Source organism: Aquarana catesbeiana, linkage group LG04 (genome assembly GCF_042186555.1).
Source record: "Aquarana catesbeiana isolate 2022-GZ linkage group LG04, ASM4218655v1, whole genome shotgun sequence".
NCBI classification, from domain to species: Eukaryota; Metazoa; Chordata; class Amphibia; order Anura; family Ranidae; genus Aquarana; species Aquarana catesbeiana.
Genome location: NC_133327.1, coordinates 392,301,778 through 392,316,012, shown reverse-complemented (window position 1 = coordinate 392,316,012; position 14,235 = coordinate 392,301,778). Strand labels below are relative to the sequence as shown.

The 14,235-nt window shown below is 40.6% G+C and overlaps 1 protein-coding gene across 2 annotated transcripts in view; it reads left to right on the top strand.

Moving 5' to 3' along the window:
• Window positions 1-267: 267 nt before the first annotated feature.
• Window positions 268-14,235, top strand: part of TBC1D32 (TBC1 domain family member 32) — a 503,914-nt gene continuing 489,946 nt past the window's right edge. For both annotated transcript variants that reach the window (XM_073627171.1, XM_073627170.1), the window contains exon 1: window positions 268-646. The gene's annotated coding sequence lies outside the window, so the exon portion shown is untranslated. The remainder of the gene's footprint in view (window positions 647-14,235) is intronic.

The following is a 14,235-nucleotide window of genomic DNA, read 5'->3' as shown; positions in this document are numbered from 1 at the left end:
ATATAGGAAGTTCTACCTGAAGTTGTTGAAGTCAAGTGGGCATCCCATAATCTCCCATCCCTAAGTTATTACCCCAATAAATAACAAAAACAAATGTCAAGAACTGTTCTCTGAGTGCCTGTGAAAATTCGGTGTGCCTGGCTGTGCAGGAGTGGGGGATCCCAGTTTACTTGTGGCTCCATAGGAGGTGCACTACAAGTAGTTGAAAGATTTTTTTACCTTTACCCTATGGTAAAAAAAAAAAAAATAAAAAACTTTAGGAGTTTAGAAGCACTTTAATTTTTACAAGTGGAATGTGCCTTTAAAATCCACGTAAACCCTCCTTAGTGTGTTCCACCACTGTGTATAATAAACAATTGTCACTGAAGGTATACACAGCTCTCTATGAGCCTGAAACCGTCACTTCACCCTGCCAGCCGATGGGGAACTCTGCAAGGACCGTACTAGGCGGAGTCACATCCATAGTCATGACGTTTCTAATAACTAGTAGCACAGAGAGCCTCATCATTGGATACCTGCCCGTGAGAGGCGGCACACAGCGCCCACTCTGTGTAAGCCCCGCCCTTTATTGTGTAGGCCATGTAAAGAGTGCGTTCCACGCTGGTTCTATCGGGATCCATAAAGACACTCGGGAGCAGTGGGCACGGTGAGTGTTTCCTATTGGTGCAGCTGCTGGGTTATGTCATGAAGGGTCCCCGCATGTGTGATTGTGGGCTATAGAGACAGGCTCATGGATTGCTGAGCTCGGTGATGTAACTGTAGGGGAGATCGCAGTGTGGGAGCATGAGAGACGGCAGTAAATGCTGGATCCGGTCACTGATGAGCGATGTCTATGTAGAATGCAGTTAGTAGTAGGGCGGGGAGTGCAGTGAGTGCAGCGTGCTCGGGTTCTATGGAGATCGCTAGAGGAAACACAGATGAAGCTATGTTGTTACTATAGCAATGGCAACACAGTTCCTGACTCGGCCTTACGTGACGGATGTGGGCGTGACCGCTGTTAGTATATCTAGTACAATACACTGAGCTGTCACCTAGACTGACTCTTCATAGGGATCACTATAAGACCTGATCAGTATATAAAGTATATACGCTGTCAGTATATCCAGTACAGTACACTGAGCTGTCACCTAGACTGACTCTCCATAGGGATCACTATAAGACCTGATCAGTATATAAAGTATATACGCTGTCAGTATATCAGCTACAATACACTGAGCTGTCACCTAGACTGACTCTCCATAGGGATCACTATAAGACCTGATCAGTATATAAAGTATATACGCTGTCAGTATATCAAGTACAGTACACTGAGCTGTCACCTAGACTGACTCTTCATAGGGATCACTATAAGACCTGATCAGTATATATAGTATATACGCTGACAGTATATCCAGTACAATACACTGAGCTGTCACCTAGACTGGCTCTCCATAGGGATCACTATAAGACCTGATCAGTATATAAAGTATATACGCTGTCAGTATATCCAGTACAGTACACTGAGCTGTCACCTAGACTGACTCTCCATAGGGATCACTATAAGACCTGATCAGTATATAAAGTATATACGCTGTCAGTATATCAGCTACAATACACTGAGCTGTCACCTAGACTGACTCTCCATAGGGATCACTATAAGACCTGATCAGTATATAAAGTATATACGCTGTCAGTATATCAAGTACAGTACACTGAGCTGTCACCTAGACTGACTCTTCATAGGGATCACTATAAGACCTGATCAGTATATATAGTATATACGCTGACAGTATATCCAGTACAATACACTGAGCTGTCACCTAGACTGGCTCTCCATAGGGATCACTATAAGACCTGATCAGTATATAAAGTATATACGCTGTCAGTATATCCAGTACGATACACTGAGCTATCACCTAGACTGACTCTTCATAGGGATCACGATAAGACCTGATCAGTATATATAGTATATACGCTGTTAGTATATCCACTAAAATACACTGAGCTATCACCTAGACTGACTCTTCATAGGGATCACCATAAGACCTGATCAGTATATATAGTATATATGCTGTCAGTATATCCACTACAATACAATGACCTGTCACCTAGACTGGCTCTCCATAGGGATCACTATAAGACCTGATCAGTATATATAGTATATACGCTGTTAGTATATCCAGTACAATACACTGAGCTGTCACCTAGACTGGCTCTCCATAGGGATCACTATAAGACCTGATCAGTATATATAGTATATACGCTGTTAGTATATCCAGTATAATACACTGAGCTGTCTGGCTCTCCATAGGGATCACTATAAGACCTGATCAGTATATATAGTATATACGCTGTCAGTATATCTAGTACAATACACTGAGCTGTCACCTAGACTGACTCTTCATAGGGATCACTATAAGACCTGATAAGTATATATAGTATATACGCTGTCAGTATATCAGCTACAATACACTGAGCTGTCACCTAGACTGGCTCTCCATAGGGATCACTATAAGACCTGATCAGTATATATAGTATATACGCTGTCAGTATATCCAGTACAATACACTGAGCTGTCACCTAGACTGGCTCTCCATAGGGATCGCTATAAGACCTGATCAGTATATATAGTATATACGCTGTTAGTATATCCAGTACAATACACTGAGCTGTCACCTAGACTGGCTCTCCATAGGGATCACTATAAGACCTGATCAGTATATATAGTATATACGCTGTCAGTATAACTAGTACAATACACTGAGCTGTCACCTAGACTGACTCTTCATAGGGATCACTATAAGACCTGATAAGTATATATAGTATATACGCTGTCAGTATATCAGCTACAATACACTGAGCTGTCACCTAGACTGGCTCTCCATAGGGATCACTATAAGACCTGATCAGTATATATAGTATATACGCTGTCAGTATATCCAGTACAATACACTGAGCTGTCACCTAGACTGGCTCTCCATAGGGATCACTATAAGACCTGATCAGTATATATAGTATATACGCTGTTAGTATATCCAGTACAATACACTGAGCTGTCACCTAGACTGGCTCTCCATAGGGATCACTATAAGACCTGATCAGTATATATAGTATATACGCTGTCAGTATATCTAGTACAATACACTGAGCTGTCACCTAGACTGACTCTTCATAGGGATCACTATAAGACCTGATAAGTATATATAGTATATACGCTGTCAGTATATCAGCTACAATACACTGAGCTGTCACCTAGACTGGCTCTCCATAGGGATCACTATAAGACCTGATCAGTATATATAGTATATACGCTGTCAGTATATCCAGTACAATACACTGAGCTGTCACCTAGACTGGCTCTCCATAGGGATCACTATAAGACCTGATCAGTATATATAGTATATACGCTGTCAGTATATCCAGAACAATACACTGAGCTGTCACCTAGACTGGCTCTCCATAGGGATCACTATAAGACCTGATCAGTATATATAGTATATACGCTGCCAGCTGTCACCTAGACTGGCTCTCCATAGGGATCACTATAAGACCTGATCAGTATATATAGTATATACGCTGTCAGTATATCCAGAACAATACACTGAGCTGTCACCTAGACTGGCTCTCCATAGGGATCACTATAAGACTTGATCAGTATATAAAGTATATACGCTGTCAGTATATCCAGTACAATACACTGAGCTGTCACCTAGACTGACTCTCCATAGGGATCACTATAAGACCTGATCAGTATATATAGTATATACGCTGTCAGTATATCTAGTACAATACACTGAGCTGTCACCTAGACTGACTTTCCATAGGGATCACGATAAGACCTGATCAGTATATATAGTATATACGCTGTTAGTATATCCACTAAAATACACTGAGCTGTCACCTAGACTGACTCTGCATAGGGATCACCATAAGACCTGATCAGTATATATAGTATATACGCTGTCAGTATATCCACTACAATACACTGACCTGTCACCTAGACTGGCTCTCCATAGGGATCACTATAAGACCTGATCAGTATATATAGTATATACGCTGTCAGTATATCTAGTACAATACACTGAGCTGTCACCTAGACTGACTCTTCATAGGGATCACTATAAGACCTGATAAGTGTATATATAGTATATACGCTGTCAGTATATCAGCTACAATACACTGAGCTGTCACCTAGACTGGCTCTCCATAGGGATCACTATAAGACCTGATCAGTATATATAGTATATACGCTGTCAGTATATCCAGTACAATACACTGAGCTATCACCTAGACTGGCTCTCCATAGGGATCACTATAAGACCTGATCAGTATATAAAGTATATACGCTGTCAGTATATCCAGTACAATACACTGAGCTGTCACCTAGAATGATTCTCCATAGAAATCAATATAAGACCTGATCAGTATATATAGTATATACGCTGTCAGTGTATTCAGTACAGTATACTGAGCTGTCACCTAGACTGACTCTCCATAGGATCTGTACAGGGATCCTATAAGGTCTTATGCACACACAAGGTGTCTGTTTAGCCCCTCTGAACACCTATTCCCCTGGTAGGAGAAAGGCTGCTTAAAAAATGTTCCCAAAGCTGTATATTACACATGCGTTCAAGTGTTTGAGCGTTAATGGACTTCATAGGTAGAATATAATTTATTCTGGCCATTGTTGTGCATTAACACACAAATCCATCTAAATGCTTAATAAATAAATAAAGGTTACACATATTTAGGAGCGTCAAATGCAGGGGCAGCCCGTGCATTAAGGGCGCAATGGCGCCGCCCCCTCTCTCCAGCCACCTCCTCTATGTATAATAGATAGATTCATGCATAGCATGAATCTATCCATGGCCGCCGCTTGCCACCCCCTATTCATGTGTCCGGCCCCTTTTCGGACGCTGGGTGCCTAAATTACATCGGCGGGGGTGTTTTTTTTTAAGCACCTGATTAGAGCCAAAGGTTCTAATAGGCTTCAAAAAAGATGGACAAAGAATTGCGCTCGCAGTTCACCTAGATGTGTTAGAAAAATTTAATATTTGCTCTTCTAACACTGAATCGCCTCTCCGCCATGCAGGAAGCACGGGTATGTTACACGGTTCCCGATTCACTGAAAGCTCAGGCGATTCGATTGGATGCCTAGGAGAAGGGGAGGAGAGTCACGGCGGAAGCCACCGTGATCTCCAAGGAAGACGCCATCCTGTTGCAGCCTGTCTCCCCCTGCCCGATGATCTCGCCGATGGAGTAAGTGCCGATGGACTGGCAAAACAGCAGGGGGGAGGGGGGGCCCCCCAAAACAAAAAAAAACTACCAGCCGCCACTGGTCAAATGTTTTTTTATTTTTTTTATGCTCTCCTGAATACACTGGTGATTTATTTGTTTTCTTCAGTCTGTAAACGCCAATCTTCTAATATGCCTATAAACACTTGCGTGTGCATGGACACTCAGGCTTACGTCCAAACGTCCATAAAAGCAGCGTTTTTTAAGCCCAGTGTGGGACTGAACTCTTTCAAAATACAAATAGCATTACCGATCATTTTTAGAAGGTTCTACTACTGGTGTTTTTCTTTTTTTTTCTTTTTTCTTTTTTTTCTTCTTTTAACAGCTTGATGAAGATATACTGTATTTATTAGCTCTATCCAGAAAAACTGCTGCTTAGGTGACAGCTCTTTTTTTTATTGTTAGATTGGAAATTATGCCATCAATTTAACAGTTTTAAAAAGTGACTTTCCCAGCCCATGACGGGAATGTAACTGTCACATTGGACGTGCTCTCAACCAAACTGTCAAGCCATCCAAGGGCTGGCGTCATAAACATAACTCATCACATGTGCAGCGCCATGGCAGTTGAAGATTAAACTGAGGCCAAGATGGCAGCTTCCTTGGCTGAAAACGATAGGAGTGTTTACTTCCACTTTAATTAAAAATGTAAAAGGGATTTTCTAGGGATACCAGCTGGTTTGTAACAGAAAAAACCCTCCCGCTAAACAGCTGTATCGGTCTGGGAATGAAATAGAATGGGAGGAATTTACTAAGGATCGCTTTTCAGAGGGCCGTATAGCAGGGGTTGGCAGGCTTTCACCGTTATCACCAAGAGTGAAAAAAAAAATCTTACATTTTGGGTTGTCACCAGAACAAGAATAGAGGGGAAATCTTGTAATTATTAAACTAGTTCACGACCACCCTATAACAGATTTATTGTTATATAATATTCTGCACTTCAACATAGGGGGCATATGGATGGATTGGCAGCACTCCGCTTCTGCTGTTATTAGTCACAACAGATGCCACTCAGTGACAGTGTATATTTTTAGCACTGATTGCTGTATTAGTGTCACTGGTTCCCACAGAGTGTCAAAAATGTCAGTTGGCAGATTGTCCACTGCACTATCGCAGTCCCGCTATAAGTCGCTAATCACCACCATTACTAGTATTAAAAAAAATAAATAAATAAATAAATCCTGTATATTACTATATAACCCACAGTTTGTAGATGCTATAACTTTTGCGCAAACCAATCAATATACTGTCACATTGGACGTGCTCTCAACCAAACTGTCAAGCCATCCAAGGGCTGGCGTCATAAACATAACTCTCAACCAAACTGTCAAGCCATCCAAGGGCTGGCGTCATAAACATAACTCATCACATGTGCAGCGCCATGGCAGTTGAAGATTAAACTGAGGCCAAGATGGCAGCTTCCTTGGCTGAAAACGATAGGAGTGTTTACTTCCACTTTAATTAAAAATGTAAAAGGGATTTTCTAGGGATACCAGCTGGTTTGTAACAGAAAAAACCCTCCCGCTAAACAGCTGTATCGGTCTGGGAATGAAATAGAATGGGAGGAATTTACTAAGGATCGCTTTTCAGAGGGCCGTATAGCAGGGGTTGGCAGGCTTTCACCGTTATCACCAAGAGTGAAAAAAAAAATCTTACATTTTGGGTTGTCACCAGAACAAGAATAGAGGGGAAATCTTGTAATTATTAAACTAGTTCACGACCACCCTATAACAGATTTATTGTTATATAATATTCTGCACTTCAACATAGGGGGCATATGGATGGATTGGCAGCACTCCGCTTCTGCTGTTATTAGTCACAACAGATGCCACTCAGTGACAGTGTATATTTTTAGCACTGATTGCTGTATTAGTGTCACTGGTTCCCACAGAGTGTCAAAAATGTCAGTTGGCAGATTGTCCACTGCACTATCGCAGTCCCGCTATAAGTCGCTAATCACCACCATTACTAGTATTAAAAAAAATAAATAAATAAATAAATCCTGTATATTACTATATAACCCACAGTTTGTAGATGCTATAACTTTTGCGCAAACCAATCAATATACACTTATTGAGATTTTTTTTTTTACCAAAAATATGTAGCAGAATACATATTGGCCTAAATTGATGAAGACATTTGATTTGTTTTGTACGCTTTTTTTATTGGATATATTTTATAGCAGAAAGTAAAAAATATTTTTTTTTTCTTTTTTTTTTTTTTTTTGCAAAATTGTCAGTCTTTTTTTGTTGATAGCGCAAAAAAAAAAAAAAAAAAAAAAACACAGAGGTGATCAAATACAACCAAGAGAAAGTTCTATTTGTGTGAAAAAAATGTCAATTTCCATTTATGGACAACGTTGCATGACTGTGCAATTGTCAGTTAAAGTAACGCAGTGCAGTATAGCAAAAAAAAAAAAAAAAAAATGGCTCCTGGAGGTCAAGTGGTTATAGTGATTCTAAAGGTTGTATTTTCTTTTTTTTTTTTTTTTTTTTTTGCACCACAATCATTCCAGTGCACAGCTATGAAATTTCTGGTGTCACCAGTTTGCCAAGGTTGTAAGAGTTGGGGTCTGATTCTATGTGTAGTTGGAGGAGCAAGTTCATCCAGTGAGGATGAGAGCGAACAGAAGTTGCTACGTTAGGCAGGAGTGAGATATTATCATAGAGGTGGTCAGTAGCAGAATAGAGAAGAGATGGGCGAAATGTGGTGAAGTTTGATGCTTGTAAGGATAGGTGGGGAGGTGGGGACACTACTTCAGACCCTGGTGACAGAAATGCATCCCCTCACAATTTGGAGGGCTTAGCTCTCACTTGCTATTTTGGTAATGGGACAGGAAGTTAAATCTTTCCAATGGGACATAAGATGGAGAAATAAAACTGACCAAGGTTTTGACCCCCCCCCCCACCTTACCCTATCCAAAATGAAAAAAATGCAGGTTTATCCAGTTTTCTGACAAAACTAACAAAAAATTGCACTTTTTTTTTGACCAGTGTTTTTAAAAAAATAGTGTTGCTGTTGATAAAAAGTAAACATTTTATTCCATAACTTGTCCTGGTCAAAATGACACCAAAATTACGATTCATGTAAAAAGCATTACAAAGTTATTATAAGTAAAATAAAGTTGTGTTGTTTTTTTCAATGTTGTGTTTTTTAATGTGACACACACACACACACAAAAACAAACAAGACAAAAATAGTTTAAATATTAATGGTTAAAAATGTATGTAACTATTTCTGTTATTAATAATTATTAATTAATAATTATGGCTGCTTATTAAGAGTTAATAAGGGGCTAAACAGAGACGTATTTTATTTAAAAATAATAAAAAACAAAACAAAAAAGAAAGGGTTCTTTTTACTGAGCCATCTGCAGATCTAATGAAACAGAGTAGATCTAAAAGTAACAATGTTGCGTTTCCCATCTGAATAGTGTACATTGTGTCAAATGGCTTTTTATTACAGCAGCAGCTGCTAGAGCTCCTGTAATTACACAGACACTCCCAGCTATTTTATGTAACCCCAAACCAAAAAATGTGATATCACAGCTTACTATTCCTTGGTGTGGTGGCTGCATTTGTTTTCATTTATCAAGCTTTTGATTTATTGAGTGGGGCAGGAGAACTGGATGTACTACATACACTTTGAAGACTTTTTTTTTTTTTTTTCTTGTTAAGGTGTGTGCAGCACACCCAGTGTCCTCAACTAGTTAAAATACAGAACAGACCTCCTAGATTATAAAAGATTTGCCAAAATCCTAACAACGCTATTGAGCACATTTTAAAACTTGCAGGTGAAAACAGCATCCTACAGCAGAGGAACCATTAAAGAAGAAGAACTTTATTTAGTGTTCTCTAACATTTCTATCAAGTAGGTATTTATGGTAGAAGACACAGCGGTTGTCTCTTCTGCATAAAATCTCTTCCCCATGCCTGCTAGCAATGTTTCTCTGATTGTACACTGAAAGCCCTAATAAAGTTGGTTCAAAGCTTACACCAGGCTAGAAAAGTTGTTAATCATGGCCCTCAAATGTTTCCAAACGTAGGCTTCATGCACACTGGACGTTTTTACAGCTGCTCCTAGGAGCGGCAGGCTTTTTTTTTTTTGCAGCTTATATACGCCTCTCCATGATTCTATGTTATTATAATATTATATGTTATTATGATATTATATGCACAAATAGGCTTTTAGGAGCTGTAAGTGACAGGTGTTTTCAAGCTGCAAAAAAAAAAAAAAAAAAAAAACAACCCAGGGCCGGTGCATTGTGGAGAAGCAGCGTTACCAGCTGTTAACGTGGCTGATGCAGCTAAACGCGTTAATGGTTTTTTTTTTTTTAAGCTGTAGTAATTGGATTCGGGAGTGGACAGTAGAAGAGGGCAGAGAAACGCTGCTAAACACTCATTAAAGTGGAGGTCCACCAAAATTTTTTTTACTGCAGCTGCTGACTTTTATAATATTGACACTTACCTGTCCAGGGCGCCCGCGATGTCGGCACCCGAAGCCGATCTGTCGCTCGGCTCTCAGGTGCTGCCGCCGACATCTTCGGTAAGGCAATCAGGAAGTGAAGCCTTGTGGCTTCACTTCCCGGTTCCCTACTGCTCATGCACAAGTCGCGCTGTGCAATCCGGATGGTTTCTGCTGTCTCTGGGACCCGTGTGTTTCCCCAGCAGACAGCGGGGGGGGGACGGAAGAGGCGTAGACTCCCGTGGGAGTCTATGCCCGGAAGTGGGTGCAAATACCTGTATTATACAGGTATCTGAACCCCCCTGAATGGTGCCAAATGTGACACCGGAGGGGGGGAGGGTTTTGAAAAGCGCAGGTTCAATTTTTGTGTGAACTTCCGCTTTAACGCCAATACAAAATGATTCTAAAAACGCGTTTTTACAGCCACTTTTTCCTGATGTCGTTACCGGTTTGCAGCTCTCTTTTTTTTTTTTTTTTTTTTTTTTTTAACGCCCTGTGTGCATGAGGCCTTATATGGGCATGATCAGCCAATATAAAGCTGCTTGTATTTACAGTAGGTCAATGGTCTGTTACTTTGAGAGATGTTGGGTCCTTTCATTTTAGTAAGATTACCTTTCTGAGGAACAAATTAACTTAAAAAAAAAAAAAAAAAAATTGGAGATGTTTATTATAGCAAAAAGTACGAAATATTGTACCACCCAAAGAAAGCTCTATTTGTGGAAAAAAAGAATGTCAATTTTGTTTTGGTACAACGTCGCACGACCGCGCAATTGTCAGTTAAAGCGACACAGTGCCGTATCGCAAAAAATGGCCTGGTCATTGAGCAGCCAAATTTTCCGGGGCTGAAGTAGTTAAGGTTAATTTTTAGACCTGAGAAAGTATCAAATATTTAAATAATTTTTCACATGAATCAAGTAAGAATCATTAGAGGGGGCATCCATGTTGTGTACCCCTTTAAAGCTGGAGAAAAGGAGAGATAAAATTGTTTGTATGCACCCTTGTTACCCCTACCAGTGTAATTTTATCCATTCAATACATTCAGATCCTAACCTCATTCTGTTGCATATTGGCATTCAACGAAATCCCTGATACCACAAGGCTAGATTCTCCAGACCGCTGTGCTGCGTGGCAAGGATTGGAGGGAGCAGCTTGTCTAAATTACGATGATACCACTCTATGAGAAGGCCATTACTACTTGGGCGGGGGGGTTGAAAGATTGAATGGCAATTTTTTAGTTCACCCTCTGTAAATGGGGGCTGAAATTCACTAAGAGCTATTTCCCTCTATTATTATTATTATTATTATTATTATTATCATTATACAGGATTTATATAGCGCCAACACTTTACGCAGCTCTTTACAACATTAGGGAGGACAGTACAAGTACAATACAATTCAATACAAGAGGAATCAGAGGGCCCTGCTCTTTAGAGCTTACAATCTAGGAGGGAGGGTCAAGTTATACAAAAGGGTAATAGCTGTGGGGGATGAGCTAATGGAGAAAATAGTGCAGTTGTTAGAGGGAGACAGGATAGGCTTCTCTGAAGAGGAAAGTTTTCAGGGATCGCCTAAATGTGGATAAATTTGGAGACAGTCTGACAGATTGGGGTAGGGAATTCCAGAGGATGGGTGAGGCTCTGGAGAAGTCCTGGAGGCGGATATGGGAGGAGGTGATGAGGGAGCTAGAGAGCAGGAGGTCCTGGGCGGAATGGAGAGGGCGATTAGGTTGGTATTTTTAGACTAGGCTAATGATGTAGCTGGGGGCAGAGTTGTGGATGGCTTTGAAACTTAATGTTAGCATTTTGAATTTAATTCGTTGGGCGAGTGGTAGCCAATGGAGGGATTGGCAGAGGGGGGTAGCAGACACTGAGCTGTTTGTAAGGTGGATGAGTCTGGCAGCAGCATTCATGATGGACTGAAGGGGGGATAGTCTATTTAAAGGTAAGCCAATGAGGAGGGAGTTGCAGTAGTCGAGGTGAGAGATAACCAGGGAGTGAATCAGGAGCTTTGTGGTTTCGTTGGTTAGAAAGGGATGTAGTTTAGAGATGTTGCAGAGGTTGAGGCGGCAAGCTTTGGAAAGTGATTGGATGTGGGGCCAAAGGGAGAGAGTTCAGAATCCAGGATAACACCTAGCACCCTGACATGTGGGGACAGGTGGATGGTTGTGCCATTTGCTCTTGACAGACAAGTCAGGGGAAGAGGCATGTGGGGGAGGAAATATTATGAGCTCGGTTTTGGACAAGTTGAGTTTGAGGAAGTGGTGTGACATCCATACAGATATGTCGGTTAGTAAGTTAGTGATGTGTGAGGAGACTGATGGAGTGAGTTGAGGGGTGGAGAGATAGATTTGTGTGTCGTCGGCATAGAAATGATAGAAATGATATTGAAAGCCGTGAGAGGCTATCAGCTGACCCAGGGAAGAGGTGTAGATTGAAAATAAAAGAGGTCCAAGAACAGAACCTTGGGGGACCCCGACAGAGAAGGGAAGAGGAGTGGAGGAAGTAGAATTGTAAGTGACACTGAAGGTGCATTGGGATAAGTAGGATGAGAGCCACTGAAGAGCACAGTCACGGAGACCGAGGGAGTAAAGTTTTTTGAGGAGGAGGGGATGGTCAACCGTGTCAAAGGCAGCTGAAAGATCCAGAAGTAGGAGTACAGAATAGTGTCCGTTGGTTTTTGCAGTTAGTAGGTCATTTTTGAGTTTTAAAAGAGCAGTTTCTGTGGAGTGTTGAGGGCGAAATCCAGATTGAAGGGGATCAAGAAGGTTGTTTTTAATGAGGTGGTCACTCAGTTGGTTGTAAACCAGGCGTTCAAGGAGTTTAGAGGAAAAGGGGAGCACTTTCATACCGCGCAAATTCTGACACTCCTCTCCTACATGTAAAAATCATCATTTTTTGTACAATGTGACAGATGATGTTACGCCAAGTAAATAGATACCTAACATGTCACGCTTTAAAATTGCGTACACTCCTGGTATGGCGCCAAATTTCAGTACTTTAAAAATCTCCATAGGCGACGGTTTAAAATTTTTTACAGTGAAAAAAATATATTCTAAATATATATACTTGCGCTAGAAGTGAAAAAAATGTGAGCAAAATAATGAACAACAAATTATATAAATTGCAGCTGCTGTGCACAAGGTGCTATTCACTTTGAGTCAAATTGAAAAAAGTATATATATTACAGCACTCGCAATAGTGCAGAACAATAATCTAAATATAAATAGTTAAGTGAATGTCCATATATTAGTGAACGATGTGCTCCAATCCATAAAGTGAGAAAGTGCTCCAAAATTGGAGGTGCGCCACACCCCCTCCTGTGTCCCCACTCACCGGATGGAATGGACCCCTAGCTTTTCAGTCTAGGGGTTGCTCAGGCTTAGAATGTTGGCCAGGGATGGCAAATTCACATCAGCTTGCAAAGAAGATCTCACATGATCATAGTAGTCATACGTGGATAATAGTGCCCAAAATGAGATAAAAGAATGGGGCTATAGTGAAGTACTGCTTAATAATGTGTTTATTGCACAAATAAAAATGGGTACTTAAATAGATGTCAAAAACAAGCATGCAACAGCAAGAGATTGCAGATAGGAAGCACCGCTGCTGGTGTGCGTTCCACCGACAATCGGAAGTGACGTCGTCTGAACTTGAAACTGGAAATTGCGTCAACGCGTTTCGCCCTCCCACAGGGTGTCATCAAGGACTTAATTTCCGGTTAGAAGAGCCGCCTATAAATACAGGAAGATGGACACCTCCCCCTTACTCAGCCAATCGTATCCCACATTTTGTCGCGGCCATTTTGTCAGACAAACATGTCTCCTACACCACATGGTTGATTCCCATAAGGGAGACTGGCGGCCATTATATTGGTTGGATATATGTTCCTCACATAATGAGGCTGGTTCCCATGAAAGAACACTAATTAATTCAAAGGAGGTCAATCCTAATAGGACATTGCATTTTTTTTAGTTCATCCTCTGTAAACGGGGGCTCAATTCACTAAGAGCTATTTTCCTCTTTAACCACTTTCATACCACGCAAATTCTGACATTTCTCTCCTACATGTAAAAATCATCATTTTTTTTTGCTAGAAAATTACTCGGAACCCCCAAACATTATATATATTTTTTATCAGACACCCTAGGGAATAAAAAGGCGGTTATTGCAACTTTTTATGTCATAGGGTATTTGCGCTGTAATTTTTCAAATGCAATTTTTTTTTGGGGGGAGAAAAAAACATTTTCATGAATAAAAAACAAACAAAACCAAAATGGTAAATTTAGCCCTTTTTTTGTATAATGTGACAGATGATGTTACGCTGAGTAATAGATGCATTTAAAATTGCGTACATTCGTGGTTTGGCACCAAACTTTGGTACTTAAAAATCTCCAAAGGTGATGGTTTAGAGTTACAGAGGAGGTCTAATGCTAGAATTATTGCTCTTGCTATAACGTTCGCAGTGATACCTGACGTGTGGTTTGGATGTTGTTTACATA